This window comes from Phyllobates terribilis, unplaced genomic scaffold, assembly GCF_046119375.1.
Source record: "Phyllobates terribilis strain yellow unplaced genomic scaffold, ASM4611937v1 Scaffold_8__6_contigs__length_399053987, whole genome shotgun sequence".
NCBI classification, from domain to species: Eukaryota; Metazoa; Chordata; class Amphibia; order Anura; family Dendrobatidae; genus Phyllobates; species Phyllobates terribilis.
Window position 1 is genome coordinate 258,437,352 of NW_027362768.1, and position 14,665 is coordinate 258,452,016.

The following is a 14,665-nucleotide window of genomic DNA, read 5'->3' on the forward strand; positions in this document are numbered from 1 at the left end:
CTTCCTGAACAGAGACGGAGTACTGAAAGCACGTCAACAACTGCATCCTCAACCACAACTCTGCCTCTGACCACAAGTCGTAGTGGCTCTTCAGGTCACATGGGCTCTAAGCCTTGCATAGCCTGGGCATTTATTCAGATCGATAAGGATGACCCAACTCGTGTTATCTGTAATATTTGTCAGCAAAAGCTAAGTAGAGGCCAAAAAATCCATAGTTTGAGTACTTCATGCATGTACCGTCACATGGATATGAAGCATAAGTTGCAGTGGGAAGCTCACTGTGCTACAATGCGGCCTAGCCGGCTGGGCCAACCACCGTCTGCCCCATCTTGTGCATCCGCAGCCTCTTCATCCTCTGTGACTGGGGGGACAGCAGTCACACATGTTTTTGGACGCAGACCTGCCACCTCTTTACCCGCAACAGCCAGTGTGATTGGCAGGTCGTCAGTTCATTTGGAAGTGGAAACACCTGCTAGTGTTGAGCGCTCTCCGACATCGAGAGCACCACCTTTGGATCAAGGCAACCTAACATGTCCGCCTGCATCTTCCTCACAGACCGGCAGTTGCCGGGGACACCCTACTCAACACCGTCTAAGCACAACAGCCAGCCCTCGGTCCCTCAGATGTGGAAAAGTAAAAGACCATTTCCTCCTAGCCATGAGAAAGCTAAGAGGTTGAATTTCACCATCTGCAAGCTGTTGGCTACAGAAATGCTGCCTTTCCACCTGGAGGACACAGAGGATTTTCAAGACCTTATGTCCGTCACAGTGCCCCAGTACCAGATGCCCAGTCGGCACTACTTCTCAAAGAAAGGTGTGCCTGCGCTCCACTAGCATGTCGCACACAACATCACCGCTTCTTTGAGAAACTCTGTGTGTGACAGGGTGCACTTCACCACAGACACTTGGACGAGAAGGCATGGACAGGGGCGTTACATGTCGCTGACTGGGCACTGGGTAACTATGGTGACAGCAGGACAAGGGGCTGCTGTCCAAGTCTTACCGTCCCCACGAGTTGTGTGTTAATCCTCTTTATCTCGAACTTCCTCCACTGCTTCTGCCTCCTCAACCTCCTCTCAGTCCTCCACCTGCACCCAAAGCCTGTCTGGTAATGCCACCTGCTTTCTAACTGCGCAGAAGGAATCCTGCACACCTCCTTACTATGCTGGCAGCAGGGCTCAACGCATCAGTGTTTACTTTGAAATGTCTGGGAAATGTGAGTCACACAGCTGAGGAGTTTTGGTCAGCTCTGGAGACCCAGTTTCATGAAAGGTTGTCTCCACTGGACCTGCAACCGGGGAAGGCCATGTGCGACAATGCTGCAAACCTGGGTGCGGCACTTCGCCGGGGCAATGTCACACACGTGCCTTGTATGGCTCACGTGTTGAACCTGGTTGTCCAGCAATTTTTAGCCCACTATCCCGGACTAGATGGCCTTCTGCAGAGTGCACGGTCGCTGTGTGCTCACTTCCGCCGTTTGCATCCCGCAGTTCAACGACTTACATCTCTACAGAAGTCGTTGGGCCTGCCAGTTCACCGGCTGAAATGCGATGTGCCGACACGGTGGAATTCAACTCTGCACATGTTGCAGCGACTGTGGCAGCACCGACAAGCCCTGGTGCAATACGTTCTGACGTATAGCCTGGGCCAACGAGATCCAGAGGTGGGGCAAATCACGCTGGAGGAGTGGTCTCAGATCAGGGACCTATGCACCCTTCTGCACAGTCTTGAAATGGCAACGAAGATGTTTAGTGCTGACGATGCCATTATCAGCATGACTATTACGGTGATTTACATGCTGGAGCACATGTTAAACAGAATTCGGAGTCAGGTGATGGGACAAGAGGAGGTGGAGGAAGTAGAGGAGGAGTCGTATGCGGAAGGGATAACATCTCCAAGGTCCAGACGGTTGGCAGCACCAAGGCGGCAGGCATGGGAGGGTGGGGGAGAGGGATTAACCAGGGCGCATGGTAGCAGCCAAACTGTTGAGGAAGGTGCAGGAGCCGAGGAAGAAGTGGAGGACGAACTGGCAATGGGCATGGAAGACTCATCAGATGAGGGAGACCTTGATCACATTTCTGTTGTGCGAGGTTGGAGGGAGAGGGCAGAGGAAGGAAGCATGATTCTTACCTCGCTACCAACACAACAAGGAATTGGTCCTTCTGGATGCGCAATACACATGAGTGCCTTCTTGCTGCACTACCTGCAACACTACCCGGATTGTCAGAATTCGAAGTAATCCCGACTACTGGGTTGCCACACTCTTAGATCCCCGGTACAAAAGTATATTTGCCGAAATAATTCCTGCCATAAAAAGGTATTGACGAATGCAGGAGTATCTGCAGACGCTGTTGCAGAATCTTACATGTGCTTTTCCACAAAACACCAGTGGTGCACGTAGTGAATCTCACAGTTCTAACTTGCCAACGGTGGGACTGTCGAGTCTTCATCACTCAAACAGTAACAGTAACACAGTATCTGCTGGTAACAGCAATTTTGTGGAATCGTTTCACCACTTTTTTAGACCATCCTTTGCAAGGCCACAGGAGACAAGAAGTCTGACACATAGTCAATGCCTAGAGAGGATGGTACAGGAGAATCTCCAAGTGAACATCGAAGCCATGACTGTGTCACTGGACCCTTGCTCATTTTGGTATTCCAATCTTGAAAAATCGCCGGAGCTCGCCACTCACGCCTTGGAGATCTTGTCATGCCATGCAGCCAGCGTTCTCTCTGAACGTGTGTTCAGCGCTGCTGGTGGTGTGCTGACAGGCGCACGCGGCTGTCCACTGAGAATGTCGACAGACTCATGTTCATAAAGATGATCAAATCATGGATTCGCAAGGACATTTCTACCCCTGTGTCATCCTTGGGAGACTAAAAGCTTGGGGATTTGGTAAAATCACCTCACCAACCGTTTTAAGCAACAGTGGGGCAATTGATGACACTTAACCCTAGAACGCATGACTATAAAAATCTACACTTTCACATACCTGGGGCCCTTTAGGCCCGTGTGCAAATAACATGGAATAACTCAAACTCAAATGACAAACAACTATATACATGAAGAATACCTAGAGTTTCAAAATTCTAACTAAAGCAATCTTGCAGAAAATAGAAAACAATTAACTGGGCGGGCCTGCAAGGCCACAGGTATGCGTTCTAGGGTTAAGTGGTGTCTGTGCCACAATTTTGGGAGTCCCCTTGCTGTGTCTTACGTGACGTTGGCATCGTCAATTCCAGGTGGGTTGGGTCGCACCCCCCCCTTTTAACTGTAAGAAACTACATACACTATGGCTTGGGGTAACACAGATGGTTGAGTCTGAAGAGCTGTTTACTCAGAGGTCTGCTCCAAATCTTCAGTGTCTGCTAGTCAGCGTAGAATTTTTAACTGCATCTAGCCTAGGCAATACTTTGGGCGTAGTAGCCCAGCTGCGAAGCAAACTGCACCGCCTGTGTATCTAATAAGAATTTTTAAATTAATCTAGCCTAGGCAGACTGTGGGGACCCCCAACCAAACCCAGATGCTCAGCCCCCCTACCGCCCCCCTTTCATGGACAACCCGATAATGTAACTCTTACAACTGGATGGGTGAGGATCGGTCACAGCTTTATTAACTCTTTATACTCATTCCATTAGAAAGGCATTTTATTTCTAAAATAATTCAGCTTGTTGCAGCATGCCCTGGGTCCCCACTCCGGCAAGTTGGCCAACAAGTGTAACTCTCCAACATGTCCTTTCTATTTCCAGGCCACGGAGGATCCAGCGTACTCGTATGCAGGACTCTGACCCCCACCCATCACTCTTAACGCTTGTTCCACTCCGTCCTGGAGTCCTGACAGGAATTTGTCCAGTCCAATATCTATTAAGTGAACACCGTCGGGCCGTATGAGGCCTGCTTTATCTCCTTCCAGTTGTCGGTGTCGTATCACTACACCGCCTCTGTCTCTTCTAAATTTTGCCATCCGAATATTTATTACCCGCCTTGTCCATTCGATGGCCGTGATGTCTCGCGCACCTTGCCATACCGCTATCGGCACAATCTCTGACCATACTATAGCTAATTTTGTGAAAAATTCTCTGAATCGCTCAGTGTCTAGTTTCATTATTGCCATTAGTTATGCGCTCTTGTGATGACTTAGGTTGTTTCCTCTGGCCTGTATAACTAAGATGACCGGACCTCTTGCCTCTCTCCCTACCTTGATTACCTCCATTAGTACCTGTGGCCATAGCAGGCCTCTAATACCTCTCCAGTTGAAATATGTGTTATGAAACTCTAATTTCCACACAGACCTGCCTGGCAAAAACTGATAGGAACTGATGTAACCTAGTCCTTAAAAGGACTGCAATCACAACTATTCCCTACTCCCAAGCTATCTGTAGATTTGTGCGAAAATTGGCTTGAAATTAACAAGGTATAGCGCACACAGCAACAGCGGTGCCGTCTAACACGCAGCTGCAGCAGTGAGAAAATGGTGGCGACGGGGAAAATGGCTTGGTCTTATAGGGCAAGGACATGTGACATACACTGCCAATGACACATGCCCTTGCTTGTGTGAAAAAAAGCACTTCGCTCCGTGTGTGCGCTGCTGATAGGCTGACAGATTGCACCTCCCCACTGTAAATGCGGGAAAGAGAAAAAAAAAAATGGAGATCTTCATTGTTCCTGCAGAGATCCATCCCCTGCCCCTCCCCCCACCCCGCTGTACACTCAAACTGCGTATTAACATTAATTTTCATCATTACTGAGAAAAACTCCAGTTATGATTTTGGTGCACGAACAGTTATCGAACATAACCTCGAACAGCCGAATTTTTCTCAAATTGTTCGTGTTCGCCGAACGGCTCGAACACCGCCCAAAACAGCTCGAATTTGAGATTGGCGAACAGTTCGAGTAGAACAACGCTCATCTCTATTCCTTAGCGCCCCAAGGTGCTGTGTGTTAGGGGACTGTGGGACAGAGTAGAAACAGGTGTTATTGATGAATTGGAAATTCCCCTACATACAACACAGTTATGGTGGTGAAGGAAGTAGGCTGAGCAGAACACTGACTCCATCTGATGGTGTTGCTGTCAGAGACAACATTATCATGCTGTGATTGTAATGAGCGATGGGACATATACTCCATTTTGCCCTCTGCTTCCTCCCTGCCAGAGGCAAAAGAGGACAAATTTGACTTGTTTTTGGTACTACTACTACCAGGATGGTTACTGCCAGCACTACCGGTGGTGTTACAGCTGCTGCTAGCGGTAATCACATTCTTATCCTTGATATTAGGTTTTCCCTCTATCAGCTTGCCACATCTGTCACTTGTGCCATGTTACGGTTCAGCACACATTTTAAACAATAGTATAATGTTTAAATTGTTTATAAATTTTGGCGACAAACTTTGGTTTAAAATTCCCCACTCCTCATAGAAAAAGTTTAAGGGGAATCTGTCACCAGAAAAAACGCTATTAACTTGCAGATAATGGGGTTCATCAGCAGGTTAATAGTGTTACTAACCGGCATATCACCCAAACTTAGCCGAACGCTTCGGGGAGAAAATTAACTTTATCCCCCCCCCCCCCCCGGCAGCATTCAGCTTCAGTCACGGCGTGGCGCCGGCGCAGACTCAGTTGCCGCTCTGAGTATACAGAGCGGTGTCTGTAACCGCGCCCCCAGCACTGACTGACAACTGGCTCCAAAGCAGAGGAATAGGGGCACGGTTACAGCTGCCTCTCTCTATACTCAGAGTGGTGACAGAACTGGAGCCGCCCCCGTGACTGAAACTGGAATGCTGCCGGGGGGAATAAAGTTAATTTTCTCCCAGCAGCGTTTGGCTAAGTGCTGGCGCCGGGCAGGTTCAGAAAGCTATTAAGCTGCAGATTAACTTCATATCTGCAGGTTAATAGCATTTTTTCTGGTGACTGGTTCCCTTTATAGGGAAACTATCAGGTCCCCAATGCCCTCCAACCTAGCAGCATTCACCTATATATGAGTAAATTCCCTGCCTAACGAGCCCTGTATAATGCTATTCAGTGAAAATGAGGTATAAAAAAAGCATTTATAATGTCTGCTATGCTAATTAAGACTTTGACGAGACGATGGGGCATTAGTTGCCCCTGACTAGTCAGCCCTCTTTCCATGTTATCATGCCGCTGTTGGCGTGATAACATATTCTTCACAAACTGGCGTCATCGCCGCTCATGCAAATCTCAAGCATGTGCTGCTCACTTTGGCAGTGTCACTGCATCTTTGCAGCCCGGTGTACGCTTCTCGGCTTCAGATGCACACTGCTCTTGACCGGAAGTCATCTTCTGAACTTCTGGTCATGTACAGTGCGCCTCTGAAGCTGTGAAGCACACACCTGGCTGCAGAGATGCAGTGAAGCTGCCGAATTGAGCGGCGTGCATGCGCAAGATTTGCATGAGCTGGCAATGACACTAGATTGTGCAAATTATGTTATCACTCCCACAGGGGCATGATAACACGGAAAGAGGGCTGACTAGCCTGGGGCATCTAACGCCCCATCGACTAGTCAAGGCATTTATTAGCATAGGAAACGGAAATTATAAATGCTGGTTAGGAAGGGAATTTACTCATACATAGGTGAATGCTGCTAGGTTGGAGGACATGGAGGACCTGACAGGTTCCCTTTAATCCTAAATAAAGAGGAAGCTACATGAGTACACAATTTGCCTGCAGTATTGTTGTGGCAATTGATAAATGTGACTAGTCAAGCAGTTGCAAAACGTTAACCTCTTATTCTTGTTTTTTGTTTCTTTATTTATTTTTAAATAATGACTTTCAACCAAAATGAAATAATTTAATGAAACCTTAAATGCAAGGTTGCAGGTCGCTATACGTTGGTTAACGGCTGAAGACCAACATGCGGCAAAAACAGCAGTATAATCATGGGGTGGACAGTATCTAGAGAAGACAATGAAAACAGGTATTCCAAAAATGAAAAGAGAACATTTATGTTGAAGGTGAAGAAAACTATAAAGTAAATGCTCCTTTACAAAATAGGATGGAACCAGAAAATATAAGTATAATTGCTTCCCACAAGCAAGCACCTGTAACTTGGTGCTGTATTCAATCGGCATATGTACGCGTCTAATATTAGACTAATGGAGCAATGAAGAGACTTTAAAACAAAGTGCACACATTAGTAGGTAAACACCTGTGTTTAAGTTTCAGAATTATAAGTATTCCTCTAAAAAAATGTGCGTCTCAAAACACAGGGATCACCCTTTCATTTAGGGCTTGCTCACACAAGTGTATAACTAGTGCTATACAATATTTTATCGGGTAGCCCTCCACCACATTATGCTATGAGTCAGTGCAGATCTGCCATTTTTTTTTCTCTTACCGATTCGGCATGAGAAACAACATTGCAGAATACTACGAGTGGCTCTGCAAATCGGAGCATGCGCACCCATTCAAGTCTATAGGTGTGTGTAAAACATTGGACTGCACTAGGATGTCATCCAAGGGCAATCCGATTTACACCAACACAGACAATGGAGAAATTAAGTTGTCCATCTTCTCTGCACCTGTAATATGATTTTTCTCCTGCAAGACAATCAGATCACAGCAAAGTGACCCTCGGCTCAATCTCTGTTCAGAGTTTGAGATAGGTGTCATTAGCGTAATCAATCCGTGCTTGTGTGACCCCAGCCTTGCAAACAGAAACAAGCTTTGAATTCAGAATATTTATTTAGTTGCAAAATCTGCAATGAGTGGTTTAATACTACCCTTACTTGCTGGCACTGCATGAAAAAATACAGCTATTAAGGTGTTGTTCCTGCAGTATGTCACATATGTATTAATTCACAGTCGCACACCGAGTGGTGATGATGAGACCCTACAACAGTTCACTGTATATGAAGAGGGGCACAGGGCCGGTTTGCTGTGGGCTGAAACTGAATTCTCTTTGCCCTTAAACCCCTCTTCTAAACAGGAATGAGAGTGAAGTGTGTTGTGTGGTGGAGTTTGTTCTTTACTCACTTTTAATTCGGGAGTCCTCGTTACCTCCTCATCCTTGGGACCAGTTCCGGCTACAAACCAGACAGGAGATCTTGGGTCCAGGTTAACAGGTTCGGCTGTACTGTGCAATTCATTTACACATCACTGTAGCATACAGATTAAGACAGAGTCTACTTTTAGTGATGCTCCCTTGGTTCTGTGTCGTACCAGTCCTTGCAACTGTCCTGTCCTAAGACCCACCATCTTCCCCTTTCTCTACAACACGGTCGACATTTTCCTTATCAGGGAGACCGAAGTATGACTCTCAATACCTCTTCTAGACATTAGGCCCAAGACCGTCCCGGTGAGGCTTCAGGTGTGTCCTCATTCTGTTGGGAGACTTGCACAGATAGAACCCTTCCAGTTCTGCTGCATCTACTTTTTAGAACCTGTTTTCCTGTGATGTCTAGCCTTCCTTCTCTCCACTCCACTCTCCTTCACTGACTAGACTCCACCTTGAACTGACTCCACTGACCCAAGAAAAAAAATATTTTCTATAAAACTCCACTAACCTTTCTCAAACCGTGGGCTAATCCCAACACTATTAACTGTTTACTCTCTAGTGCAAACTTTATCCGTATGTACTGTATGGTTCCCCTAGTGGACAGACCTCCCGCATACTCAGGGATGGCCTTAAGGCAAAGCCTAGGGGAGAACCTAAATATAACACCAGTAATAGGGATAAAATATAACATTTTTTTATTACACATATAAATAAAACATATCACATCACACTACACCGCGTGCAGAATTATTAGGCAAATGCGTATTTTGATCACTTTGATACTTTTTATACATGTTGTCCTACTCAAAGCTGCATAGGCTTGAGAGCCAACTACCAATTAAGTGAATCTGGTGATGTGCATCTCTGTAATGAGGAGGGGTGTTGACTAATGACATCAACACTCTATATAAGGTGTGCTTAATTATTAGACAAATTCCTTTCCTTTGGCAAAATGGGTCAAAAGAGAGATTTGACAGGCTCTGAAAAGTCCAAAATTGTGAGATGTCTTGCAGAGGGATGCAGCAGTCTTGAAATTTCCAAACTTTTGAAGCGTGATCACCGAACAATCAAGCGTTTCATGGCAAATAGCCAACAGGGTCGCAAGAAGCTTGTTGGCCAAAAAAGGCGCAAAATAACTGCCCATGAATTGAAGAAAATCAAGCATGAAGCTGCCAAGATGCCATTCGCCATCAGTTTTGCCATATTTCAGAGCTGCAATGTTACTGGAGTATCAAAAAGCACAAGGTGTGCGGTACTCAGGGACATGGCCAAGGTAAAGAAGGCTGAAAAACGACCACCTTTGAACAAGAAACATAAGATAAAATGTCAAGAATGGGTCAAGAAATATCTTAAGACTGATTTTTTCAAAGGTTTTATGGACTGATGAAATGAGCGTGACTCTTGATGGGCCATATGGATGGGCCAGAGGCTGGATCAATAAAGGGCAGAGAGCTCCACTCCGACTCAGACTCCAGCAAGTTGGAGGTGGGGTACTGGTATGGGCTGGTGTCATCAAAGATGAACTTGTGGGACCTTTTCGGGTTGAGGATGGAGTGAAGCTCAACTCCCAGACCTACTGCCAGTTTCTGGAAGGCAACTTCTTCAAGCAGTGGTACAGGAAGAAGTCGGTATCGTTCAAGAAAAACATGATTTTCATGCAGGACACTGCTCCATCACATGCATCCAACTACTCCACAGCGTGGCTGGCCAGTAAAGGTCTAAAAGAAGAAAAAATAATGACATGGCCCCCTTGTTCACCTGATCTGAACCCCATAGAGAACCTGTGGTCCATCATAAAATGTGAGATCTACAGGGAGGGAAAACAGTACACCTGTCGGAACAGTGTCTGGGAGGCTGTGGTGGCTGCTGCACGCAATGTTGATCGAAAACAGATCAAGCAACTGACAGAATCTATGGATGGAAGGCAGTTGAGTGTCATCATAAAGAAAGGTGGCTATATTGATCACTAATTTTTTTGTTTTTGCATGTCAGAAATGTTTATTTCTAAATTTTGTGCACTGATATTGGTTTACCTGGTGAAAATAAACAAGTGAGATGGGATTATATTTGGTTTTTATTAAGTTGCCTAATAATTCTGCACAGTAATAGTTACCTGCACAAACAGATATCCTCCTAAGATAGCCAAATCTAAAAAAAAAACCACTCCAACTTCCAAAACTATTAAGCTTGGATATTTATGAGTCTTTTCGGTTGATTGAGAACATAGTTGTTGATTAATAATAAAAATAATCCTCTAAAATACAACTTGCCTAATAATTCTGCACACAGTGTATATACACTGCTCAAAAAAATAAAGGGAACTCCCAAATAACACATCCTAGATCTGAATGAATGAAATATTCTCATTGAATACTTTGTTTTGTACAAAATTGAATGTGCTGACAACAAAATCACATAAAAATCATCAATGGAAATCAAATTAATTAACCAATGGAGGCCTGGATTTGGAGTCACCCCCAAAATTAAAGTGAAAAAACACACTACAGGCTGATCCAACTTTGATGTAATGTCCTTAAAACAAGTCAAAATGAGGCTCAGCATTGTGTGTGGCCTCCATGTGCCTGTATGACCTCCCTACAATGCCTGGGAATGCTCCTGATGAGGTTGCAGATGGTCTCCTGTGGGATCTCCTCCCAGACCTGGACTAAAGTATCCGCCAACTCCTGGATAGTCTGTGGTGCAACGTGACGTTGGTGGATGGAGCGAGACATGATGTCCCAGATGTGCTCAATGGGATTCAAGTCTGGAGAACGGGCGGGCCAGTCTATAGCTTCAATGCCTTCATCTTGCAGGAACTGCTGACACACTCCAGCCACATGAGGTCTGGCATTGTCCTGCATTAGGAGGAACCCAGGGCCAACCGCACCAGCATATGGTCTTACAAGGGGTCTGAGGATCTCATCTCGGTACCTAATGGCAGTCAGGTTACCTCTGGCGAGCACATGGAGTGCTGTGCAGCCCTCCAAAGAAATGCCACCCCACACCATTACTGACCCACTGCCAAACCGGTCATGCTGAAGGATGTTGCAGGCAGCAGATCGCTCTCCATGGAGTCTCCAGACTCTGTCACGTCTGTCACATGTGCTCAGTGTGAACCTGCTTTCATCTGTGAAGAGCACAGGGCGCCAGTGGCGACTTTGCCAATCCTGGTGTTCTGTGGCAAATGCCAAGCGTCCCGCACGGTGTTGGGCTGTGAGCTCCACCCCCATATGTGGACGTCGGGCCCTCATACCACCCTCATGGAGTCGGTTTCTAACCGTTTGTGCAGACACATGCACATTTGTGGCCTGCTGGAGGTCATTTTGCAGGGCTCTGGCCGTGCTCCTCCTGTTCCTCCTTGCACAAAGGCGGAGGTAGCGGTTCTGCTGCTGGGTTGCTGCCCTCCTATGGCCCCCTCCACGTCTCCTGGTGTACTGGCCTGTCTCTTGGTAGCGTCCCCAGCCTCTGGACACTATGCTGACAGACACAGCAAACCTTCTTGCCACAGCTCGCATTGATGTGCCATCCTGGATGAGCTGCACTACATGAGCAACTTCTGTGGGTTGTAGAGTCCTTCTCATGCTACCACGAGTGTGAAAGCACAATCCACATTCAAAAGTGACCAAAACATCAGCCAGAAAGCATTGGTACTGAGATGTGGTCTGTAGTCCCCACCTGCAGAACCACTCCTTTATTGAAGGTGTCTTGATAATTGCCAATAATTTCCATCTATTGTCTATTCCATTTGCACAACAGCATGTGAAATTGATTGTCAATCAGTGTTGCTTCCTAAGTGGACAGTTTGATTTCACAGAAGTTTGATTTACTTGGAGTTATATTCTGTTGTTTAAGTGTTCCCTTTATTTTTTTGAGCAGTGTATATATCAAGTCACACAACTCTCCTGCTGCCACGGCGTCTTCATCTCCCTTTCCACCCCCCTACATATATCACTTGAATTTTGGATTTCTATTCACAGACAGAGACTATCACTCCCTTTTTCAATCTGGTACATCAGTACTGAAGTAGTACACCACAATGACATTAGGCCTTTATCTATCCCTATGCTGTGTGTTCTGAGTACTCTTATCCCTAGACTGTACAGGCATAAAATGTCATTCCTTGGCTGGCCCCTGTATTTTATATTGAGTGCGCTACCTCCCCCTCCAATTGGCTATGCTATACCATGTGGTTGAATTGCTGCAGGGCTTTATGAGGAAGCTTGCGCTGCCACACCTGATGCCGTTAACCTGCTCACTGTGTGTGCAACATGTGTGAAATGGCGCCAGGTATTTTATTTTTTGACTATCCTTTGCAAATCTATACCTCCACAGTGGCCGGTTGACTGCACTATTCCTGTTCTTCCTGGTGCAGAACTACACTGAGGGAGAGTATGTCTTTTATCTCTCCCTGAGACTGCGGTGATACCTTCCAACATCAAGAGGAATCTGGAAAGGGGATTCACCCCAAAATCTTCATCTTGTGCAGGCTTCTTTTTTGTAAAAAAAGAAAGATGGGTCTCCTGGGCTTTGCACAGACTATCAGGGTTTGAATAAAATGAAGCTGAAGGATCGTTATCCATTGCTCCATATCTCTGAATTATTAAAGATACTACCATATTCACCAAATTAAACCTGCGTTCAGTTTATAACTAGTGATGAGCGAGCACTAAAATGCTTCGGTGCTCGAAGCTTGGGTCGAGCACATTGGAATACTCGGGTGCTCGACCCGAGTAACGAGCCCAATGTAAATCTATGGGAAACTCGAGCATTTTTCTGGCGATTCCCCCCGGCGGTCTGCAGAAGGTCAAAAATTGCCCAAATCGATGGGAACAGTGCCCAATTAAACGTCAGGCAGGCAGAATATATAGGGAGACAGGCAGGCAGGGTATATAGGAGGGTGCATGAAAAACATAGCCGGGCACTTGGAACACACTAGTGCCCTCCGATTTTCATGCACCCTTCTCTTTAAAAAAGCCGGCCGGCAATTCATCAACGGCATACATCGGTACCCGACAATTTAGAACAGGAAGAATAGAGCATCACACATAGATTAGATAGATAGAAACATGCCAGTCGCATATATAATAAGTACAGTGGCAGTGTTGGTTACTGTACTTGTCATTTAGTGTTAAAATAAAGGATTTATTAAAAAAAAAAATTGGCGTGGGGTTCCCCGTAATTTTAGTCTCTAGCGGAGGTTAAGCAGAGGCTAGGGCAGATGTTTGAAGCCTGGGAAGGGGGTAATACCCACGGAGCGTCCTAGGCGACTAATATTAGCCCCCAGCTGAATACCTAGCCTTTGCTAGCTACTAAAATGGGGGACTAAAAAAAAAATGGTGGGGTCCCCCCTATTTTAATAGCTACCAAAGGCTAGGCAGACAGCTAGGGGCTGATATTAATAGCACAGGAAGGGTGCCATGAATATTGGCCCCCTCCCCGGCTAGAAGCACCAGCCGTCAGCCACCCCAGAAATGGCGCATCCATAGGATGCGCCAATTCTGGCACTTAGCCTCGCTCTTCCCACTGCCCTGTAGTGGAGGCAGTGTGGTAATAGGGTTGGGGTTGATGTCAGCTTATAATGCCAGCTGACATCAAGCCCAGGTTAGCAATGGAGAGGCGTCTATAAGACACCCCCATTACTAACCCCATAGTGAAAGTTAAAAAAAACCCACAAACACCCAGAATAAAGTCCTTTAATTGAAATAAAGACACAATTCTTTAATGTTCTAAATTAAACTCTACTTACCGTCACGCCCATTCCAGCTGAAGCCAACGATCTCCTGCAATAAAAGTAAAATAAGAAACCAACCTCATCCTTACCTTTCCATGGTTCCCAGGATGGCTTCAGCTCTGCTACATTGACATGACAGGCTGGATCGCAGCAGAACGCTGCCATCCCGCTTGCCATGCCGCAGACACTGAGAAGCTGCTCAGTGAAGCTCCTCAGTGTATGGCTGTGACGGCATCCAGATGAGCCGAGTTCATGTCCAATGAACTCAGCTCACCTCATGCACGTCACTGACAGCGTGGGAGAATTCTCCTGCGCATGCGGTGCCGGCAAATGACGTCACCGCTTGAGCAGGAGAATTCTCCCACGCTGGGACGGCATTGAGATGGCAGGCTGGATGGTAGCAGAATGCTGCCATCCAGCATGCCATCCTTCAGAGACACTGAGGAGCTCAGGCACGCTTGCGCTCTGCAGTGTCTCTGAAGGATGGCATGCTAGATGCAGCGTTCTGCTACCATCCAGCCTGCCATCTCAATACTGTCCCAGCATGGGAGAATTCTCCTGCTCAAGCGGTGACGTAATTTGCCGACACCGCAAGCGCAGGAGAATTCTCCCACGCTGTCAGTGATGTGCATGAGGTGAGCTGAGTTCATTGGACATGAACTCGGCTCATCTGGATGCCATCACAGCCAGACACTGAGGAGCTTCACTGAGGAGCTTCTCAGTGTCTGTGGCATGGCAAGCTGGATAGCAGCGTTCTGCTGCGATCCAGCCTGTCATGTCAATGCAGCAGAGCTGAAGCTGTCCTGGGAACCATGGAAAGGTAAGGATGAGGTTGGTTTCTTATTTTACTTTTATTGCAGGAGATCGTTGGCTTCAGCTGGAATGGGCGTGACAGTAAGTAGAGTTTAATTTAGAACATTA

General features: G+C 46.5%; 1 protein-coding gene across 1 annotated transcript in view; it reads left to right on the plus strand.

Annotated features, from left to right (window-relative positions):
* Positions 1–14,665, plus strand: part of GRIN2B (glutamate ionotropic receptor NMDA type subunit 2B) — a 794,048-nt gene that overhangs the window by 719,413 nt on the left and 59,970 nt on the right. The gene's annotated exons all lie outside the window — the stretch shown is intronic.